This window comes from Eulemur rufifrons, chromosome 2 (genome assembly GCF_041146395.1).
Source record: "Eulemur rufifrons isolate Redbay chromosome 2, OSU_ERuf_1, whole genome shotgun sequence".
Taxonomy (NCBI): domain Eukaryota; kingdom Metazoa; phylum Chordata; class Mammalia; order Primates; family Lemuridae; genus Eulemur; species Eulemur rufifrons.
The window spans coordinates 5716869-5740601 of NC_090984.1; the positions used below are offsets into that span (position 1 = coordinate 5716869).

The following is a 23733-nucleotide window of genomic DNA, read 5'->3' on the forward strand; positions in this document are numbered from 1 at the left end:
AGCAGGAGCACAGCCGGTGTGGCCTGTTACAGCCGCTCAGTGACACCGACACACACACACGCGTGCACACACCACAGTCACGCTCCAACACAGTATGTAAGCACACACACACATGCACACAAACACACGTGAACCCACACATGCACATATCGTACACACTAACATACACACAGGCACATGCTCACGTATGTCACAAAAACAAACACACAGACATTGAACTAATGGAGACCAGACTGCTTAGAGCCCGTTGTCCCCAAACCATCCAGCAGAAGAGGGAGCGGCCTTCACACTCAGGAGAGGAAGGAGACCCCCCGCAGGGAAGCCCCTGACGGGACCAGGCCTGGGTGTGGTTTGAGAACTGCACACTCAGGTGCGGCAGAGTCCCGGGGACCCACAGACGTCAAGTGTCCCCGCTCCCTCTCTCGTCCATTCGCCATCACTCCCCTCGGGGATCCCAAAGCCTGTCGGAGTGGGAGAGGAGAATCTGACACCCTGACGTGTAAGTGACTCTTTGAAGGAGTTTGCTGCATCGTGGAGCAAGGATGTGGAGCAGCAGCTGCTGGGAAAGTGAAGCCCATAGAAATTTCTTTGACAATGAGGAAATAGCGGCATTATCTGTAAACCAGTGGCAATGACGCAACAGAGTGCAGGACACACAGCCAACATACAAAACTCAATTCCATTTCTGTATTCCAGGGGTCAGCAAACTGTGGTCTATGGACCAAATATGGCCTACGGCCTGTGTTTTATGGTCTATGAGCTAAGAATGGTTTTTATATTTTAGAAGATTATAAAAGGAAAAGAAGGAGAAGGAACCAGAAGGGACATCCAAGGCCTAAAATATTTACATGGCCCTTTATAGGAAAAGTGTGCCAACCCCTACCATGTAAAATAGTATAAGCAATGTGAAAGTAAATGTTTGAAACTATAAATTTTTTTAGTCTCCTGCACCAGAAAAAGTGAAATTCTCAGCTGTAAATTCAACAAAATACATGCAGGATCCTCATGGTGAAAGCTTCAAGACATTGATGAAAGAAATGCAAGAAGACATAAATAAATGGAGAGGTATACAATGTTCATGGATTGGAAGACTCAATATCGTGAAGATGTTAATTCTTTTTCAATTGATCTACAGATTCAAAGAAATCTCAGCCCAAATCCCAGCAGGTCCTTTTGTAGAAATAGACCTGCTGATTATAAAATCTACATAAAAATACATACGACATAGAATAGCCAAAAATTAATTGAAAAGAAAAAACAGGCCGGGCAAGGTGGCTCATGCCTGTAATCCTAGCACTCTGGGAGGCCGAGGCAGGTGAATCGCTCAAGGTCAGGAGTTTGAGACCAGCCTGAGCAAGAGCAAGACCCTGTCTCTACTAAAAATAGAAAGAAATTATCTGGCCAACTAAAATATATATAGAAAAAATTAGCCGGGCATGGTGGCGCATGCCTGTAGTCCCAGCTACTCGGGAGGCTGAGGCAGTAGGATCGCTTAAGCCCAGGAGTTTGAGGTTGCTGTGAGCTAGGCTGATGCCACGGCACTCACTCTAGCCTGGGCAACAAAGCGACACTCTGTCTCAAAAAAAAAAAAAAAAGAAAAAACATACTTAAAGCATGCTAATTACCCCTTTCAAGGCATACTATTATATAAAGCCATAGTAACCATGACTATGCGGTATTGGCAAAAGATGGACCATAACAGGGAGTTCAGAAATACATCCACCCAAATTTGGTCAATTGATTTTTTACAAACCTGCAAGCCATTTGAACACTAAAAGAATAATCTTTTCAAAAATGAAGCTGGAATAATTGGATGCCCACATGCAATAATTAAAAACAATGAATAAACAAATAAAAATAAATATGATCAATTTAAGAAATAAAAATAAGTCAAACCTTACCTCACACCTTACACAAAATTTTACTAAATAGAGATCATAGAATTCAATGTTAATCTAAAACTATAAAACTTTTAGAAGAAAACATAGAAGAAAATGACTGTGACTGTTGGTTAGGAAAAGAGTTCTCCCATGTAACAGTGTAAACATAATTCATAAAAGGAAAAAATTGATAAATTATACTTCATACAAATTTAAAACTTTTGCTGTATGAAAGAAACTTAATGAAAAGACCAGCCACAGACTGGGAGAAAACCCTTGCAAATCACATATCTGACGAAGGGCTTGTATGCAAAATGTATACAGAAGTCTCAGAATCCAACAATAAGAAAGTAAACAACCTATGGAAAATTAATGGGCATGAGATTTGAATAGACACTTCACCAAAGAAGATATACAAGTGGCCAATAGGCACATGAAAAGGTGTTCAACACCATAATTCATCAGTAAATGCAAATTAAAGTCTCAGTGATACACCAGCGCACACGCATAAGGATGGCTGGAAAAAAACTGACACCGCCAAGTGCCAGTGAGTTCGTGGAGGAACTAGAATTTGCAGACATTATTGACAGGGATTAAAAATGACAGCACTTTAGGAATGGTTTGGCAGTTTCTTAGAATGTCAAAAGTGCATTTATAATATGATCCATCCATTCCACTATGACAGCTATGAAAACGCAAGTTCTCATGAAAATCTGCACACAAATATTCATAGCAGTTTTATTCAAAACTGAAAACAATTCACAGATCCTTTAACTGGTGAGAAAAAGTGGCCCATCTGTGCTCAGAAATGAGTACTAAATATTACAAACTTTATTTATGAAAATTTGAATATAATTATAAGATGATACAGAGGGTGATTAATTACACAGATTATTTGCCTAAATATACTATGAAAGGCTACATAAAAGTACAAGTGTTTATCTTTATGATGAAGAAGAAACTGGGCAAATGAAGGCTATATGTAGCATTCATATTTCTCACTGGGTGAATTTTATTTTGTACATGAGTGAATGTATTTCCTGTGAAATTACTACAGTTGAAAATTTAGGCACCATCTGTCAAAGGGTCCAATCTGCTAAGTGGTTCCCAGGTGATCTGATGTGCCAAGCGCTGAGACCCCCTTTGAAAACCACTTTCTCTGCAGGTTAAGGCATGACCTCTGAAGCCACACTGATCACATTCACTCCAACTCCACCTACCACTGACCTTAAGCAAGTGAGTTAATCTCTCCAATCCATAAAACCAGTGTGAGGAAGAAATCGACATATTTACCTGGGGGAGCTGGAGTATCACCTTCTCCCTTCTCAGTGGTCTACCTCTGTTAATAGAACCAAAAAGTCAGTGTCTGTGGAGTCTCCAGGCCATACCTGTTCTGTGAAATGTGTCTCACCACACCCATATCTACTATGAATATTTGTGCATCTATTGCTACAAAAATGACGTATCTACCCCAACATTATTTGATGAAGAGTAACTCAATTTGTAATTGACAAAGATATCTCAAGCCATCAGTGTGTATGCAGAGAATTCCTCAAAAGTGAGACAAAGCACTTTTAAATTGTTTCCTAACCTAATGCCATCTTTCTAAAAAATAAAGGGTGCCTTGAATACTTAACACAAATATTTTAAAGACAGCCAAATAATATTTCATAAGATGATTTAATGCCACGGAAAGATGTTTATGACATATTCCTATGTGAATGACAAGATTAACAAAAAATAAAATAGCATTTTTTTTTTGTTGAAATAAAACCACATAACATAAAACTAACCATTTTAAGCATTTTAAGATGTACAATTCCATAGCATTTAGTAAGTTCACAATGTTGTGCAACCTTCACCACTATCTAGGTCCAGGACATTCTCATCATTCCAAGAGGAAATTCTTTGCTTAGGAAGCGGTTACTTCCCATTTCCACCTCCCCAAGCTCCTGGCAACCACCAATCTGCCTTCTGTCTCTATGTATTTGCCTAGTCTGGACATTTTATATAAACAAATCATAAAGTATGTGAACTTTCATGACTGACTTCTCTCCTACAGTTTAATATGTTCAAGGTTCACCCACGTTGTAATATGAAAAATTACTTTTTTATGGCTAATTTGTGTGGATGGAGGACACTTTGTTTACCCATTTATCTCTCAGTGCCTATTTGTTTTTTTTTTTTTTTTTATATAGATGGTGAAAATCTATAACAAAATCCTGGATAGTGGTAACTTATGGGGGAAGACTGAGGGTTATGATTATGGAGGAATACACAACGGACATCAAAGGTTCTGGTAATGTTCTGTCATTACGTTGGATGGTGGGTATATAAGTGTATGTTTCATTTGTATTATTTATTCTATACATATGTTATATAGTCTTTTTTGACATATTTTTATAATGAAAATGATCAAATAATTATATATATGTATTTTTTAAGTTGAGTAAATTTAATTTAATGGAAAATTGACTGCATTGTTTTTATTTTTCCTATTTTCTAGCAGACTGGTGAAAATATCTTTTTTTTTCCAGCATATTATGGGGGTACAAATGCTTAGGTTACATATATTGCCCTTGCCCCTCCTTCCCCCTGAGTCAGAGCTTCAAGTGTGTCCATCCCCCAGACGGTGCGCATCGCACTTATTATGTATGTATATACCAATCCCCTCCTCCCCTCTCCCATCTTCCCAACGCCCAATGAATGTTATTCCTATATGTTCACTTAGGTGTTGATCAGTTAAAACCAATTTGATGGTGAGTACATGTGGTGCTTATTTTTCCATTCTTGGGATACTTCACGTAGTAGAATGGGTTCCAGCTCTATCTAGGAAAATATAAGAGGTGCTATATCACCACTGTTTCTCATAGCTGAATAGTACTCCGTGGTATACATATATCACATTTTATTAATCCACTCATGTATTGATGGGCACTTGGGTTGTTTCCACATCTTTGCAATTGTGAATTGTCCTGCCATAAACATTCAAGGGCAGATGTTTTCTTTATAGAATGTCTTTTGTTCTTTTGGGTAGATGTCCAGTAATGGGATTGCTGAATCAAATGGTATACCTACCTGTATCTCTCTGAGGTATCGCCGTATTGCTTTCCACAGAGGTTGCACCAGTTTGCAGTCCCACCAGCAGTGTATGAATGTTCCAAGAGACTCCTGGAATTGATAAATGAATTCAGTAAAGTCTCAGGATACAAAATCAATACACACTAATCAGAAGCATTCATATATGCCAAAAACAGTCAAACTGAGAACCAAATCAAAGACTCAATACCCTTCACAATAGCAACAAAGAAAATAAAGTACCTAGGAATATATTTAACTAAGGAGGTAAAAGACCTCTATAGGGAGAACTATGAAACACTAAAGAAGGAAATAGCAGAGGATGTAAACAGGTGGAAAACCATACCATGCTTGTGGATGGGAAGAATCAACATTGTTGAAATGTCTGTACTACCCAAAGTGATCTACAGATTCAATGCAATCCCTATTAAAATACCAACATCAATTTTCGCAGATATAGAAAAAATAATTTTACACTTCGTATGGAACCAGAGAAGACCCCATGTAGCAAAAGCAATCCTAGACAAAAAGAACAAAATGGGAGGCATCAATTTACCAGACTTCAAACTATACTATAAGGCAATAGTAACTAAAACAGCGTGGTACTGGCATAAGAACAGAGACATAGACCAATGGAATAGAACTGAGAACCCAGATATAAAACCATCCTCATATAGCCATCTAATCTTTGACAAAACAGACAAAAACATACACTGGGGAAAAGAATCCTTATTTAATAAATGGTGCTGGGAAAACTGGATAGCCACATGTAGAAGACTGAAACAGGATCTACACCTTTCACCTCTCACAAAAATCAACTCATGGTGGATAACAGGCTTAAACCTAAGGAGTGAAACTGTAAGAATTCTGGAGGAAAACGTTGGAAATACTCTTCTAGACATTGGCCTAGGCAAAGAATTTATGAAGAAGACCCTAAAGGCAATCACAGCAACAACAAAAATAAATAAATGAGACCTGGTCAAATTAAAAAGCTTCTGCACAGCCAAAGAAGCTATCATGAGAGCAAACAGACCACCTATAGAATGGGAGAAAATATTTGCATGCTGCACATCCGATAAAGAGCTGATAACTAGAATCTACTTAGAACTCAGGAAAATCAGCAAGAAAAAATCAAACAACCCTATCAAAAAGTGGACAAAGTACATGAACAGAAACTTTTCAAAAGAAGACAGAAAGATGGCCAACAAACGTATGAAAAAATGCTCAACATCTCTAATCATCAGGGAAATGCAAATCAAAACCACAATGAGATATCACTTATCTCCAGTGAGAATGGCCTTTATCAAAACGTCCTGAAACAATAAATATTAGCATGGATGCGGAGAGATAGGAACACTCAGTGCCTATTTGGATTGCTTCCGCCTCTTGGCAATTGTGATTAGGGCTGCCATGAACATTTGCATACAAGCTTTTTGTTTGAACACCTGTTTTCAATTCTTTTGAGTCTATACCTAGCAGTGAAATATACTGTATTCGGATAGGGTCATAGGACAGTTCTGTGCTTCACTTTTGATGAACCTCCAAACTGTTATCCACAGAACCTGCATCATTTTACGTTCCCACCAGGAAGGTGTGAGGCTTCTTATTTCTCTGCCGACACTTGTTATTTTCCCGTTTTCATAATAGATTCTAGCCGTCCTAGGGGCTGTGAAGTGGCACCACACCGTGGTTTGATCTGTGTCTCCCTAGTGACCAATGATGTTGAGCATCTTCTCGTGGCTTCTTTGTGTTTAACGTAGCATTTTAAGCAGAAAAGTACATACAAATGGAATTCATTTGGATGTCAATAAAAGTTTTCACACATAAAAAGATTACATATAAATTAAAAACCTGGAAGTGCATGTGAGAGAATGTTAACAATGTTTATTTTGACATGCTGTGATGATGTAGGATTTTCCTTTCTTACTTTTGCTTACTTGTATTTTTTCTATAAATACGCATCTTTTCAATAAAAAGTGTAAATAAGAACTCCAAAGGCAAAAAAACCAAATTTGACTTTTATCTTAGAATATACATCTAATTCCACTCTAATTAGATATATATTCTAAGATAAAAGTCCTTCCATTCTAATTAGGTCTGTGACCCCTCCCGCTTCGACCCAGAAAACATCAAGGAGAGGTCACCTCTGGCTTTTAGTCCCTTCTCCGAAGGGCCCAGGGGAGGGTGCTGTGTGGCCCAGGCAGGGATGGGGTGATGGGTGCGGGGGTTTGGGCATGACAGTGGGAAAAGGTGGGGGAAGGGAGCTGCAGATGGTCACAGATCGACTGTCCTTCCCCCTCCCACCCCTCCCCCACCTCCGCTGAGGTTAAGGGCAAAGTTCCACAGAATGGGGTCCCTGGGAGGGGACGGCGGTGTGCTCAGAGCCCCCTTCCCCTGGCTGCTGTTGTGAGTTGGGGGCTACAGTCTGGAAACTGAGCCATTGACACAGGTTTGTCCCGCTGCCCCTCGTGTGTCTACACACCCATCCATCCTTCTCTCTGCCCCCGGGGGCTTGAGAGTACGCGCCCTAGGACACACCGACATTTCAGCGCAATAGTGTGAAAAACACTTGGAGGGGAGAGACATGGCTAACTTATTATGGGCTATTTGTTACGTGTGATAATAGCTATCATACTATGGGCTATTTCTTACATGTGACAATGGCATGGTGGCTCTATCTATAAAAGTGTTAGCTTTGCATAGTGTCAGTATCACAGCCAATGAGGTTTATCCGAGGCGTGATTATTGCTACAAAAATAAACAAATAAATAAGTAAATAAATAAAATAAAGTGTCACGTGTCAGAGGTCCATACTGAAGTCATTATGGGTTAAGTAATACAGTGCTTGGGATTTTTCTCAGCAATGCTATAGCCAATTCATGGCAGGGTTATAGATGAAGCAGAACCGGTTTAGTGTTTACAACTATTGAAGCTGAGACATCAAAAATCGTTACTTTTTTTCTTCTACTTTTGTGTCTATTGGAAATTTCCACATAAAATGTAATCGATGCAATTTATCTGTTATTAACTATTTAAAAAGAAAACTACATGATGAGTGCGTTGCGCACCGTCTGGGGAATGGTCACGCTTGAAGGTGCTGACTCGGGGAGGGGGGGTGCGAGGAGGGGATGGGTGTGTACCTACATGATGGGTGCAACGTGCACTGTCTGGGGAATGGACACGCCTGGAGCTTTGACTTGGGGGGACAGGCGGTACATGGGCAACGTATGTAACCTGAACTTTTGTACCCCCCATAATAAGCTGAAATAAAAAAAAAAAAGAAAAGAAAAGAAAAACGTCATTTAAAAGGAAAATCAGTGAAGTTGGAGTACCAAGGAAATGTCTTAGCCTGTAAAAGGCAACTACTCATGAACCTTCCATAAATATCATGCTTAACAGTGAAATGTTGAGAACATTCTATTCTAAATAAGAAACAGTCTGTGCATTCCCACTGTTGTTATTTCTCTTTAACATTGTAACGTGGGATCTAGCCAAGGATGTATGAAAAAAATCAGAAATGTATTAAAGATTGAAAAGGATGATACAGAACTATCACAATTCAGAGATGTGACTAGTTTATTCAGAGATACAAAAGAATCTACCGAAACAACTTCTTTTTTTGTTTGTTTGTTTGTTTGTTTTTGTTGTTGTTGTTGTTCTATGTCAGCAGGCATGAACAAACAACTTCTTAGAATTTTTAAGTATGTACTAAGTTTTTCATTCCAAATCAGTACGCAAAGATTAATTGCATTTGAATGCAACAAGAACAAATTGAAAGAAAAAAAGAAATATATAGAAAGGTTATATTTACAACAGTGTAAAATATACATATCATAACAAATTCAGATATTTTAATGTCTGTAAGTGAAGAATTAACAAAACTGTGTACAAACACATACAAGAAGGCCCCAATAAATAGTTAGTTATAACCTGTTCCTGAATTAGAAGCTCATATTGTCAAGATGTAACTCTCAGAACTGCTGTAAGAACTTATACTGAGGGAGAGACATGAGCAGGATGGTGGAATAGGAGATCCCAGCCTTTCTGCCCTCTACAAAGAGCAACAATTTGGAGCTAGTCATGAATGAACCTAACTCTGGAAGAGCTCCGGAGTCCACTTAAGAAGGTTCAGCAACACCGTGGAAGATGTAAATGAGAATAACCACACGAAAAGGGGAGCAGGAAGCTTCATCTGGGCTGGATCACCCCATCGCCACGTCAGCCCTGCCCAGCACGAGAGGGAAGTCCCTGGCTCAAGAGTGCCCCTTGCAGGGTACAGGAGAGTCAGGTGGACAACCGGCATCCCCAGGCTTTGGAGCACTACTAGAATGACTGGCTTCACTTTCGCCCGCTGAAATTGCTGTGGGAACCAGCACAGCTGAGCGGTCTGCAGACAGTGGGGAGCAAGGAAGAGGGACAGGGGTTACCCGTGTCAGCCACGCAGTGTGAGCTACCTGGTGCCCAGGGACCTACTGGGCACAGGCCTCCAGCAAACTCCTCTGCTGAGCACCTAGTAGGACTCCAGGCTGCTGTGCACCCCCCACCTCGCAGTGCGCCAAGGACCACCAGTGCTCACCACTGCAGACCCTGGGGGGCTGAACACACAGGACCTAGCAGCTCTTGACCCTGAAGAAACCAACAGCCAGCTCAGCAGTGGCGGACCTCCTGCAGCTGTCACCACTAAGGGCCCCGTGATCTTTCCCCTTTGCAGTCTCCAGGTGCCTGAGCCAACATCCTTCCCTCCGTCCCGGCCTCTTCCTTCTCTTTCCCCGCCCTCCCACGCAAAAGCCCGGTCACCACCCTCCTCCTCCTCTTCCCTTCCTTTCCCCAGACTGTGCCCCAAATTCTGTTTTATTCCATTTCTCATACAGAACAAAAAATTTAAAGAACTCCCTGCCCACTAGCTTGCACCTTTACACCTGCTCACTCTCTCAGTCTCTCTCTCTCCCACCCCACTTGTATTCTGACATTCTTCCCTCAACTCAACTCAAAATATACTGCCCCCTCCATTAGGGTACATCTCTCCCAAAGACAGTGAGAGGAACTACAAATATTAAAGCATTTTTTTCTGAGACAAATAGATTATTTTCCTTTGTAAATGTCTTCTAATTAAAAGGATAATATTTATTAAACACTGGTCACAGTGCCTGAGACATAGAAAAGGTGCAATGCTTAGTGGCATTAATATTATCATTATGCCATTCTAGTTTTTTCTTATATTAGGGGAAAATAAAATCTTTCTTTGCTTCCCCACACAAGAAGAATCATGTGTATAAGTGCCCAGACACATCCGTGTGATGATCCCCACCTGCCCATAGAAGGAAAACATGTTTATAGACACAGGTAACGAGATGAAGTTCATCACAATGAGTCACAAACAAGAGATGATGATCGCTTGAGCCTAAGCAAGAAGTGGGGGAAACAATAGCTGGCATGTATCAGACACCCGCTGGTGTGGGTGTTTTCACACCTGAATCCTTACAACAGTCCCACGGAGACAGACACTGTCATCCCCACCCTCCTGTCATATTTCTCCACCACCTAGCTGGCCATCGGGAGACTGGGGTGGAGAATCTTCTGCAGAAGCTTTCTTTATTTTTTTTTTATTTCAGCATCTCATGGGGGTACAAAAGTTTAGGTTACGTATATTGCCCCCCCCACCCCCGAGTCAGAGCTTAAAGCATGTCCATCCCCTAGACGGTGCACATCGCACTCATTATGTATGTACACACCCATCCCCTCCCCCCCACATCTGCCCGACACCCGATTAATGTTATTCCTAAATGTGCTCTTAGGTGATGATCAGTGAAACCAATGTGATGGTGAGTCCATGTGGTGCTTATTTTTCCATTCTTGGGTTACTTCACTTATTAGAATGCGTTCCAGCTCTTTCCAAGAAAATACAACAGGTGCTAGATCACCATTATTTCTTATAGCTGAATAGTACTCCATGGTATACATATACCACATTTTACTAATCCACTCATGTATTGATGGGCACTTGGGTTGTTTCCATATCTTCGCAATTGCTAATTGTGCTGCTATAAACATTCAGGTACAGATGTCTTTGTTATAGAATGTCTTTTGTTTTTTTGGGTAGATACCCAATAATGGGATTGCTGGATTAAATGGTAGATCTACTTGTATCTCTTTGAGGTATCTCCATATTGCTTTCCATAGAGGTTGCACTAGTTTGCAGTCCCACCAGCCATGTAGGAGTGTTCCTGTCTCTCCGCATCCACGCCAACATTTGTTGTTATGGGACTTTTTGATAAAGGCCATTCTCACTGAAGTTAAGTGGTATCTCATTGTGGTTTTCATTTGCATCAGGTAAGAGAGCAGAATCAAGGGAGTCCAAATAAGGAAAGAAGAGATCAAACTCTCACTCTTTGCTGATGATATGATGTTATATCTAGAAAACCCCAAGGATTCAACCAAGAGACTCCTGGAATTGATCAATGAATTCAATAAAGTCTCAGGATACAAAATCAATACACACAAATCAGAGGCATTCATATATGCCAATAACAGTCAAACGGAGAATCAAATTAAGGACTCAATACCCTTCAAAATAGCAACAAAGAAAATAAAATACCTAGGAATATATTTAACTAAGGAGGTAAAGGACCTCTATAGGGAGAACTACGAAACACTGAGGAAGGAAATCGCAGAGCATGTAAATAGGTGGAAAACCATACCATGCTCGTGGATTGGAAGAATCAACATTGTTAAAATGTCTATACTGCCCAAAGTGATCTACAGATTCAATGCAATCCCTATTAAATTACCAACATCATTTTTCACAGATATAGAAAAAATAATTTTATGCTTTGTATGGAACCAGAGAAGACCCCATTTAGCAAAAGCAATTTTAAGCAACAAAAACAAAATGGGAGGTATTAATTTGCCAGAATTCAAACTATACTACAAGGCTGTGATTATTAAAACTGCTTGGTATTGGCACAAGTGCAGGGACACAGACCAGTGGAACAGAACAGAAAATCCAAATATAAAACCATCCTCATATAGCCACCTAATCTTTGACAAAAACATACTCTGGGGAAAAGATTCCTTATTTAATAAATGGTGCTGGGAAAACTGGATAGCCACATGTAGAAGACTAAAACAGGACACACAGCTTTCACCTCTCACAAAAATCAAATCACAGTGGATAACAGACTTAAACCTTAGGTCGGAAACTATTGAATAGAAATCTTTCAAAAGAAGATACAAAAATGGCTAACAAACATATGAAAAAATGTTCAACATCTCTAATCATCAGGGAAATGCAAATCAAAACCACAATGAGATATCACTTAACTCCAGTGAGAATGGCCTTTATCAAAAAGTCCCAAAACAATACATGTTGCTGTGGATGCAGAGAGACAGGAACACTCATGCACTGCTGGTGGGACTGCAAACTAGTGCAACCCCTGTGGAGAACAATATGGAGGTACCTTAAACAGATTCAAGTAGACCTACCATTCGATCCAGCAATCCCATTATTGGGCATCTACCCGGAAGAACAAAAGTCATTCTATAAAAAAGACACCTGCACCCAAATGTTTATAGCAGCACAATTCACAATTGCAAAGATGTGGAAAGAACCCAAATGCCCATCAATTCATGAATGGATTAGCAAAATGTGGTATATGTATACCATGTAATATTACTCAGCTATAAGAAATAACAGTGATATGGCATCTCTTTGGTTCTCCTGGAGAGAGTTGGAACCCATTCTATTAAGTGAAGTATCCCAAGAATGGAAAAATAAGCTCCACATGTACTCACCAGCAAACTGGTTTCCCTGATCATCACCTAAGTGCACATTTGGGAATAACACCAATTGGGTATCAGACAGAGGTGGGGGCTGGGGGGAAGGGATGGATGTATACCTACTTGATGAGTGTGATGCACACTGCCTGGGGAATGGACATGCTTGAAGTTCTGACTGGGGGGGATGGGGGTGGGGGGAGGGGATGGGTGCATACCTACATGATGAGTGCGATGCTCACTGTCTAGGGAATGGACACGCTTGAAGCTCAGACTCAGGGGGGGGGATGGGGGGGCATGGGCAATATGTATAACCTGGACTTTTGTACCCCCATAATGAGCTGAAATAAAAAAAAAAATAAAAATAAAAAAATAAAAAGCTTTTCAAGGCTAGCCAAGCCAAAGATTGGCCAGACTGCCTCCATTTCCTATATGAATTGGGTAAATTCCTGTCCTCTGAAGGTCCCAAAATAGCAAGTTTCTTTAATGTGTTGCAAAGTGACATTCCAACCTATTAGAACCTTGTAAAGATGAGGTACCAGGCAAGTCTTTCCATAGGGCTTTTTATCAGCTCTGTAAAGTCAGCCTTAATTCCTGAAAGCAATCTGGGCATATCTGAGAATATGCCATTCCAGTCAAAGCCTTGGTAAATAACCGGTGTCTCCAATGGTGTACTGTTATAAAAGAAAGCAGATTCCTATTGACCTTATGCAAATGACTAAATTACCATAAATTAAGAAGACTCACAAATAGTTTCTAAATTCTGGAGATACCAAGTAGAGAGAAAAATAAATGCTTCAAATTCTGCTCACAAAAACATACTTTAATAATTTGTTGTAAGCTATAAATAACCCAAAAGAAGAAAAAAAATTCATGACTTCTGGAAAACAAAACACAAAAAGAATAAAAATTATTTCAACCTATTATAAGTTTAGTTCCATGTAATTAATTTTTTGCTCTCTTTGAGGATGTATTAGCAATCCTCATGAACACATCAGCTTTTTAATTAAGTCTTGGAAGTTTTCCTAGTTCAAATTGTATAATGTCCAAAGTTATCAGAAACCTGTATTCCAGAGTACCCATCAGAATACTTTTTGTAAATTTTCTTGAAGAAGTGAATTTTGGACTGTAGCCAGTTAAAAAATTCTTTAACATAAAACAGTAATTGTCAATGAGAAAAAGTCTTAGAATCACCATGGTTAAAGAGACAATTGACAAAAAACTTGGTTATTCCTGTAGCATACAACAATTTAACATAGTGATAATTATTACTGATAACATATATCAAGACATATCAAAATTTTTAGGAATTTCATGCAATTTTGGAACACATACTTATATAAATATAACCTAAATAACGTTAAACTCCATTTCATTTTTGACAATGCTTTCTGTAACTTTGCATATCAAATAAGCCAGATATGTTTCTCTTGGACTTCTAGAGGCCCTAATATAATTTGAACTTTTGATTTTGGAATGTTTGTGAAATACCAAAGGTTTAAAACACTCCATATCACAAAATAGAATCACAAGTCATCATAAAACAAGTCATTCATTTAACAAAACAATAATTCAAAGATTTTAAAAAACAAAAATCTTTATTCTTTAGTAAAGAAGAGATTCAGTTTCCCAAACAATCATAAGACCTAATAAAGACAAACTGAAACGGAAAGCTAATGAAAAGGTAAACTGAATCTCTTTCCCCTTCTTTTTACAGTTTATTCAAAAGGTGAACAAAAATCTTTTACCACCTGTAATAATATTATATGAAAGTCTTTTTCAATTCAAATTGTATCTTTGTGTTAGTGTATTACTAATGTTAAAAGCTAATTTTTTTTTTTTTTTGAGACAGAGTCTTACTCTGTCACCCTGGCTAGCTAGTGCAGTGGCGTCATCGTAGCTCACTGCAACCTCCAACTCCTGACCTCAAGCAATCCTCCCACCATGGCCTCCCAGAGTGCTAGGTTTATGACAATTTTTTTTTTTTACCATATTTTTCTTTCCCAACTTTTTATATCTATTTAGTTTCATTTGTCATTTTTTTATTCCTTTAATTTAAAACAATTCTGAAAACCTCTTAACTGAGCAAAATTTAACCAAAATCACATCCTTTTGTCTTTTTATAACCTTTTTAAAGGTTGTATATAAAATTATTTTATTTATATCTAGTGGTTTTTAATTACATATATTAGTTTTTTTTTTTTTTGTTTTTTTTTTTTTGAGACAGAGTCTCACTCTGTTGCCCAGGCTAGAGTGAGTGCCGTGGCGTCAGCCTAGCTCACAGCAACCTCAAACTCCTGGGCTTAAGTGATCCTACCGCCTCAGCCTCCCGAGTAGCTGGGACTACAGGCATGCGCCACCATGCCCGGCTAATTTTTTTTTGTATATATATATATTTTAGTTGTCCATATAATTTCTTTCTATTTTTAGTAGAGATGGGGTCTCGCTCTTGCTCAGGCTGGTCTCGAACTCCTGACCTCGAGCGATCCACCCGCCTCGGCCTCCGAGAGTGCTAGGATTACAGGCGTGAGCCACCGCGCCTGGCCTACATATATTAGTTATAATAACTCTTACTGACCCTTATTTTTAGGGAAAAACCTAGGAAGTTAAGGTAACTTTGAACTCTTGTTAGTCTCCAATTTTTTATTAGAAATCTGAACATAGTTACATTTCTTTTTTTTTTTTTTTGGGACAGAGTCTCACTCTGTTCCCCCAGCTAGAGTGCCGTGGCGTCAGCCTACCTCACAGCAACCTCAAACTCCTGAGCTCAAGGGATCCTCCTGCCTCAGCCTCCAGAGTAGCTGGGACTACAGGCACACGACACCATTCCCGGATAATTTTTTATACATATTTTTAGTTGTCCAGCTAATTTCTTTCTATATTTAGTAGAGATGGGGACGGGGGGGGGGGGAGGTGGTGGTGGGGAGGCTCTCGCTCTTGCTCAGGCTGGTCTGGAACTCCTGAGCTCAAATGATCCACCTGTCTCGGCCTCCCAGAGCGCTAGGATTAAAGGCGTGAGCCACCATACCTGGCCTAGTTACATTTCTGTAAAAGATGCCAAAGTATACTAACTTAAACTTACGTGTCTGAAGTATATGAACTTAAACTTACATTTAATAGTTATTTCAGTATTTTAATTTGCCTAAAAATGATTCATTTTATGATTATCTATTACTTAATTTAACATGAGTTTAAGATTTCAAACTACTGCAGAAAGCAATTTTGAAACTGACCTACATACCCTCACTACTGTCTTCATCAGTCATGCTGGGTTCCAAGTAGGCACATGCACCCAGGGAATGGTATGAAGGGCTCATCTGGGTCCTGAATTTATATGTCACTGTTGATTTCAAGACTAAGGACAAAGCCATGGAGATAATGTCTAACCCTTCCCAGCCTAGCCATGAGGAACAACTGGGCCAGGGAGAATTTCACATGACCCCCGGCCTTACCCCAGCCATTTGTTTAGAGCCTAGAATCTAATGGCTCTAAGACTAATCAACCAAGTACCAAAAGTATCACAGAAGCAGCAGTTCTATGACCTTAAAACACCTACCAGATATTGTCTAAATTTACCTGACCGGACATAATGTCTAAATTAAAATTCAAAGATATTTTTATTTTACCAACAATTTTAAAACTATCTTTATTTACCAATGATTACCAAAATCACGTGAACTTGAAAAGCATGGTTTATGAGTACTCATATTTTTAAGTTAATTTGGTACCACGTGTAGGCAATATTTAAACATATATAGACATATACATCTACGTAGATACAACATAAAATATTCACATGTACACACAAAGACTTTATAGTTTTGGGTTTAGAATTTTAGCCATAAGACAGATAGAACTTACCAGTTTAAAAGAACAGTTAAATTCAAACTACGCTTTTGTGAATGAAAAAAATAGCTTTTATGTGTTTCACTTGGCCTGAAACCCTCGTGGAGTTTTAGAGAAAACAAGATAACAATTGACATCTCAAAGCACAGAGAGAGAATCTAAACCTTCTTTTTCTTTTTACAACTGCAAATTTTCTTTTTCCTCAAAAACAGGTTTGAATGTGTCAGTTAAAGCTGTGGTCCCCAACCTTTTTGGCACCAGGGACCGGATTCATGGAAGACAATTTTTCCACGGATAGAGGGAGTGGGGCGAAAATCAGGCGGTGATGCGAGTGATGGGGAGGGAGCAGCTGTAAATAGGGATGAAGCTTTGCTTGCCCCACCGCTCACTTCCTGCTGTGGTGGGGGGAACCCCCTTCCTAAATTTCATGGAAGGCCAGTTTTTCCACAGGGGAGGAGTGGGGGGCAGGGAAGGGAATTCTGCTGCCTGGTCCCTAACAGGCTGCTAGGTCCGCCGGGGACCGGGGTTGGGGACCGCAGAGTTAAAGAAAGATTAAAAATGGATATGAAGGCCAAGCACAGTGACGTAATCCTAGCACTTGGAGAGGCCCAGGCTGCAGGATCGCTTGAGCTTAGGAGTTCGAGACCAGCCTGAGCAAAAGGAGACCCCCATCTGTACAAAAAATAGAAAAATCAGCTAGGTGTGGTAGTGCACACCTGTAGTCCCGGCTATGTGGGAGGCCGAAGAAGGAGGATCCCTTGAGCCCAGGAGTGTGAGATTGCAATGAGCTATCGTGTGGCCACTGCACTCTAGCCAGGGTGACAGAATGAGATTTTGTCTCAAAAATAATGATAATAATAAATGAGTACCTGAAAAAGTCAAATGTTATATAAATATAAAACTGAAACAGATTCATTGCCTGACTGAGAATCAAACCCAGGATGTTAGGATGAAAGCACAGACTCTAACCACCAAGACAGAGGGCAAACCATGCTTTGAACTTCACCCAGCATCTGGCCACGCCCCCTACCCCCAACTGACCCTCCTGCCCCGTGCACACCTTCCCGTCCTTCCTCCCCAACTGCTCAGCCTGTACATGCTCCTTGAGGTCTCTCTGCTCCAGGCTCACATCAGCTCCGCCTGCCCTGGCCACATTCACGCCACTGCCCCTCCTCCCCCAGCCCACAGTGAGTGGGGAGAAGCCCCCCACTCACTGTGCTGCCCGTCTCAGGAGCGCCCACCTCCTTCGTTCCGGGGACCCCGGCCATAGAGCCAGATCTGCTGCAGGGCCCCCCCACCAAACTAGTTCCCCCCCCACACACCCTGCCTGGCACTGCCCCTGTGTCACTCCCGGGTTCCTCAGCTGCCCCCTTATCAGAGTATGGTTGGAAAAAGGGCAATGGAATGTTTTATGAGTTGTCTCTCGTAAAACACCCTTTTTGGGAATTAAAACTTTCATTCCATCCTAAGGCCAGTGATCAAAGGGGCAGAAAAATGTTCTTTGTTGTTTGTTCTTTGTTATCTTAAAATTATGTTATAATTCACAACACTGAGTAAATTCCAGATGACTGGAGGACATCGGGCCCTCTGTCCCGTTCCAGTCTTGCTTGGCCTGGTCTGGGCTCCCCTCCTGCTCTGAGGTGACCAGATCCCTCCACTGGACACTGAGTCTGGAATTCCCTGCACACACTCGTGACCCCATTCAGGAGGAAGAAGCAGGGACAGCCCATTAAGTGCGGAAGACCACAGTGTCCCTTCTGGCGAGTGGGGAAAGTTCCTTTGGATTGCAGACACCCAGTGAGCAGGGCCCAGGGAGGGAGCTGGGTCTGAGAGAGGCTATGGCTAGAAATTGTCAGATGTGGCTCCAGGAGTCCAAGGTTTCCAAAGCTCAGGCCTGACGGAGGGGCCTGGACGCTGTCCAGTCTGGGGCGCCGGGGGCGGGGTCTGTTCCTGAGCGCGGCGGGGGAGGGGGGAGGGGGAGGAGGAGGCGGAGGAGGGGGAGGGGGAAGAGGGGGAGGGGGAGGAGGAGAGGGAGGGGGAGGAGGGGAGGGGGAGGGGAGGAGGAGGGGAAGGAGGAGGAGGGGGGAGGGGAAGGGGAGGAGGAGGGGGGAGGAGGGGGGAGGGGAAGGGGAGGAGGAGGGGGGAGGAGGGGGGGAGGAGGCCTTTAACTTCTATGCCCTCCCCTGTGGACGGTGCCCCTGTGCTCTGGGTCCAGTCTTGGCTCCTCCGAGAGGCCCCGGGTGCCTCCGCCGCGGTTCTGTCGTGCAGTCTCCTGTGCTGCGACCTCTACTTGTGACAAGAGCCGCAGGGAGGACGCCGGGAGACCCGCAAGCCGAGAAATGGTGGATGTGCGGGGTCTGGGGTCCCCAGATACGGAGCGGGGGCCGTTTGGGACCGGCCGGAACCGGCTGTCGCTCCGGAGTCTGCGGACCCGAGTCGCCGCCGGGGCAGCTCGGCCCTCGGTCCCTCCGGCCCGCGGGGTGGGGCTGGGCCTGTCCTGTCCCCGGACTGTGTCATCAGGAGAAGATCCCAACTCCTGGGGTTGTGCGTGGGAGGGGCTGCGGTCTGTGGGGTCCCCGGTCCCTTCTCTCTCCTGTTAAAAACTAAATTAAGTCCTTGTGGTTTGTTAATGGAAAAAACCCAAACTCTCTAAAATAAATGGGCTTATTCTGGGCAGAATATGAGTGACAGGAACCCAAGAAGCTTTGAGTAAGGGGTCCCGAGGCAGTCGGATTACAGTTTGGTTTGATACATTTCAGGGAAACAGAAAGTGCAGATAAAATCATAAACCAGCAGTGGACGGCACAGTGGCCCCAAAAGGCGGGACAGCTAGAAGCAGGGACTTGCACGTTATAGGTGGGTTTAGGGATTCTTTAGCTGGCAATTGGTTGAGAGTGCTAAGCTTTGTGTAAAAATTTGGAGTCACTAGAAAGTTAAAATAAGGGTGGGTTTGCTGCGTGTCATGTGATCACACTCCAGCATTAAAAACAAACAAACCTGTTTAGGTTTCATGGCTTGTGGAGCCTGACTTGCATGTCTGTCCTCACATCTTGTTTATAATTTGGTATCTTATTGCCACAGAGAATTTTTGTTTTGTTAGTCTTGTGATCTGTATTTTAATATTATTTTTGGTCAGTTGTGTCTAAACTCAGGAGGGGTTATAACAAGTCGTCTCCCTTGCCATCAAGATGGAGAACTCATTTTTAAAGTTTTTCTGCGGTCCCTTTGGCCAAGAGGGGGTTCCGCTCAGTCAGTTGGGTGGCTTAGGATTTTATTCTTAGTTTACATCTTGAAGGAAAGGCTTTATAAGGTGCGTGATGAGTCAATCCAGATTAAATGATTGATTACGTTATGTAGTTGTCTTATTTGGACTTGTCAAGTATCACAGTCCGCTTTAAAGACTTTATTCAGTCAAGGGGCTGTGAATGGCCATTCGGGAAAACACAGACTCCAGGCAACAGAGAGAGACTCTGTCTCAAAAAAAAAAAAAAAAAAAAAAAAAAAGATAAATAAAAAACCAAAACATTTTTTTTAAATAAAGAAAAAAAAGACTCTTCTTTGCTGATTCCAGTTTTTGCCCATTATGAATAAGACTGCTAAAAGTGTTGGTCTGAAGACTTTGGTGGGGACATCAGATTGAAACTTATTATAGGTCAGTACCTCAGAGTGCAATTGCTGTCTCAACTGTTAAGACCATGCTTACCTTAAGAGCCTGCCAGACTGTCTTCCCAAGTCACTGTAATGTTTTCTATTCACATCAACAGTGAATGAGAGTTCCTGTTGCTTCCCATTTTTGCCAGCATCGGGTGGTGTCAGATTTTTGGATTTTAGTCACTCTACTGGGTTGGGTGGGACCTCATTGTGGTTTGAATTTGCCCTTCACTAATGACATGCAATGTTGAACATGTTGTCTTGTTGGTTTGCTATACCTATGTCTTCTTTGGGGAGGTATATTTTCAGAGCTTTTGCTCATTTTTTACACGGGTTGATCACCCTGCCATTCTATTAACAATGTATTTTGCAAAACAAAGTTTTCATTTGAATGAAGTTCAATTTATCAGTTTTCTCATTCACAAATCTTGCTTTTGCTGTTGTTTAGGAAAACTTCTTGCCAAATCCAAGGTCATCTTTTTTATTTTTTTGAGACAGAGTCTGGCTCTGTTGCCCTAGCTAGAGTGCCGTGGCATCAGCCTAGCTCACAGCAACCTCAAACTCCTGGGCTCAAGCGATCCTCCTGCCTCAGCCTCCCGGGTAGCTGGGATTACAGGCGTGCGCCACCATGCCCGGCTAATTTTTTCTATATATATTTTTAGTTGTCCAGATAATTTCTTTCTATTTTTAGTAGAGATGGGGTCTTGCTCTTGCTCAGGCTGGTCTCAAACTCCTGACCTTGAGCGATCCTCCTGCCTTGGCCTCCTAGAGTGCTAAGACAAGGTCATCTTGATATTCACCTGTGTTATCTTCTGGAAGTTTTGAATTTTGCATTTTCCGTTTTTTGAAACTTTTATGTTCTGTGTCTACTTCATATCTTTTGCATATTGTATTCCAGATATTCCAGTACTATATTTTGAAAAGGCTTTCCACAGAGCAAATTATGGCTCTATTTGAAAATTTTATACTTTGTTTATATAAATATTTTTCATAACAAGAAAGCACTGAATAACTAGTTGAAAGTACAATGTGTGAAATACTCATTGCCTAATGATTCATAATAATTCGTAATATTGAGCATCTTTTCATGTGCTTATTGACTATGTATATCTCTGAGAAATGTTATTCATATTTTTTCTCTATCCTTTAATCAATTTGCTTGCTTTTTGGGAACAATAACTTATTATGTTAATTATTGTAAAAAAAAAAAAAAACCACTGATAGGGCCAGGCGCGGTGACTCACACCTGTAATCCTAGCACTCTGGGAGGCCAAGGTGGGAGGATTGCTTGAGTCCAGCAGTTCAAGACCAGCCCAATCAAGAGTGAGACCCCATCTCTACTAAAAGAAAAATTGATAGGGCTTTGTGGTGAGCACGTGTAGTCCCAGCTACTCTGGAGGCTGAGGCAAGAGGATCTAAGAGGATCCTTGAGCCCAGGAGTTTGAGTTTGCAGTGAGCTACAGTGACACCACTGCAAACCACCCAGGGAAACAAAATGAGACTGTCTCAAAAAAACCCACTGATAAATTCACCAACTTAAGCATTTTTGAGTGTACAGTGAGTTTTGCTAACCATACTCATTTTGTTGTGGGACTGATCTGCAACTTTTCACCTTGTAATGTTCAAATTTTATACCCATTGAACACCACTTCCCATTTTGCCTTCCTCTCAGGCTTTGGCAACTACCATTCCACTTCCTGTTTTTTTTCATTTAATGACTTTATATAAATTATCTAAGATGAATGATATTGTATTTTTCTTTTGCTATATGGCTTTTTATAGGTGCTGTCACATTCTGAAGTGTCATGTGTGTTGTAGCATGGGACAGGATGTTTGTAAGACTCAAGAACTTCTCGGCCGGGCGCGGTGGCTCACGCCTGTAATCCTAGCACTCTGGGAGGCCGAGGTGGGCGGATCGTTTGAGCTCAGGAGTTCCAGACCAGCCTGAGCAAGAGTGAGACCCCATCTCTACTAAAAATAGAAAGAAATTGGGGGGAGGGAAAAAATAAAAAAAATAAAAAATAAAAAAAAATAGAAAGAAATTATATGGACACCTAAAAATATATATAGAAAAAATTAGCCGGGCATGGTGGTGCATGCCTGTAGTCCCAGTTACTCGGGAGGCTGAGACAGGAGGATCCTTTGAGCTCAGGAGTTTGAGGTTGCTGTGAGCTAGGCTGATGCCACGGCACTCACTCTAGCCTGGGCAACAGAGTGAGACTCTGTCTCAAAAAAAAAAAAAAAAAAGAACTTCTCACTGTATGTGTATGTACACCACAGTTTATCAATTCTTCCATCAATGGACACTTGGGTTGATCCACCTCTTGCCTATGTGAACAATGGTTTTCAAATATTTTTCTTCAGGATTCTGCTTTCAATTCTTTTGAGTTGAACATAAATGTACCAGGAAGTGGGTTGCTGGAATATATGATAATTTTCTTATTGATTTTTGAGGAGCCATCATATTTTATTCTATAGGGGCTGAGCCATTTTACATTCTGTTGAGTTCCAGTTTCTCAACATCCTCACCAAAACTTTTTATTCCTTTTACTTCCTTTTTTTGAAGACTGGACCCTCTAAAATTATTCACTTTAAACCTAGTCTGTGCCTGGATTGACAATATATGACAAAAGAAAATAAATAAATGAACCTAGTCTGCATTCAGCCTTCAGCAATTTTTCAAGTACAGTTTTGGTTTTCCTACCTCAATACTGTTTCCCACAACAGTTTGTACTCCTGGGTTTCTGTTTCAGTAAGGAATGACTCTCTTATTTGATAGATTGGTGGAGTCCTGTCCAACGTACCATCCAAGGTTAACACTCTATGAGTGGCTGGGCATGGTGGCTCACGCCTGTAATCCTAGCACTCTGGGAGGCCGAGGTGAGAGGATCACTCAAGGTCAGGAGCTGGAGACCAGCCTGAGCAAGAGCGAGACCCTGTCTCTACTAAAAAAACAGAAAGAAATGATCTGGACAGCTAAAAATATATATAGAAAAAAATTAGCCAGGCATGGTGGCACATGCCTATAATCCCAGCTACTTGGGAGGCTGAGGCAGAAGGATTGCTTAAGCCCAGGAGTTTGAGGTTGCTGTGAGCTTGACGCCATGGCACTCTAGTCCAGGCAACAGAGCAAGGCTGTCTCAGAAAAAAAAAAAAAAAAAAAAAAACTTTATGAGTAAGCATTTTCAAAGTTATGAGGTCTCAGGATTGCTAATGCTAACCTTTTTCTGTATACTAATTATTCGTAGATCTTTGTTACAATAGGAGCTTCAGATTCACTGTACAAAGAGATATTATAGGTGACCCAGGCAGCACATCTTTCTCCCTGGATTCACCAAGACATGATTTCCTGTTCTGCTGTTGATTTACCAAATAGTTCAATTGTAGCATCAGAATTGGTGTGTGGGAGGAAGTGATTATAGACAGAGAATAGGAGTCTCATGACCAAGTCATGGAATAAATGTTTGAAGTCCACAGCATCATGTGAACTTCTTAGCAACAGAGT

General features: G+C 41.3%; 1 pseudogene; it reads left to right on the forward strand.

Annotated features, from left to right (window-relative positions):
* Positions 1 to 7649: 7649 nt before the first annotated feature.
* LOC138380970 (U4 spliceosomal RNA) lies at positions 7650 to 7728 on the forward strand (annotated as a pseudogene).
* Positions 7729 to 23733: the final 16005 nt, after the last annotated feature.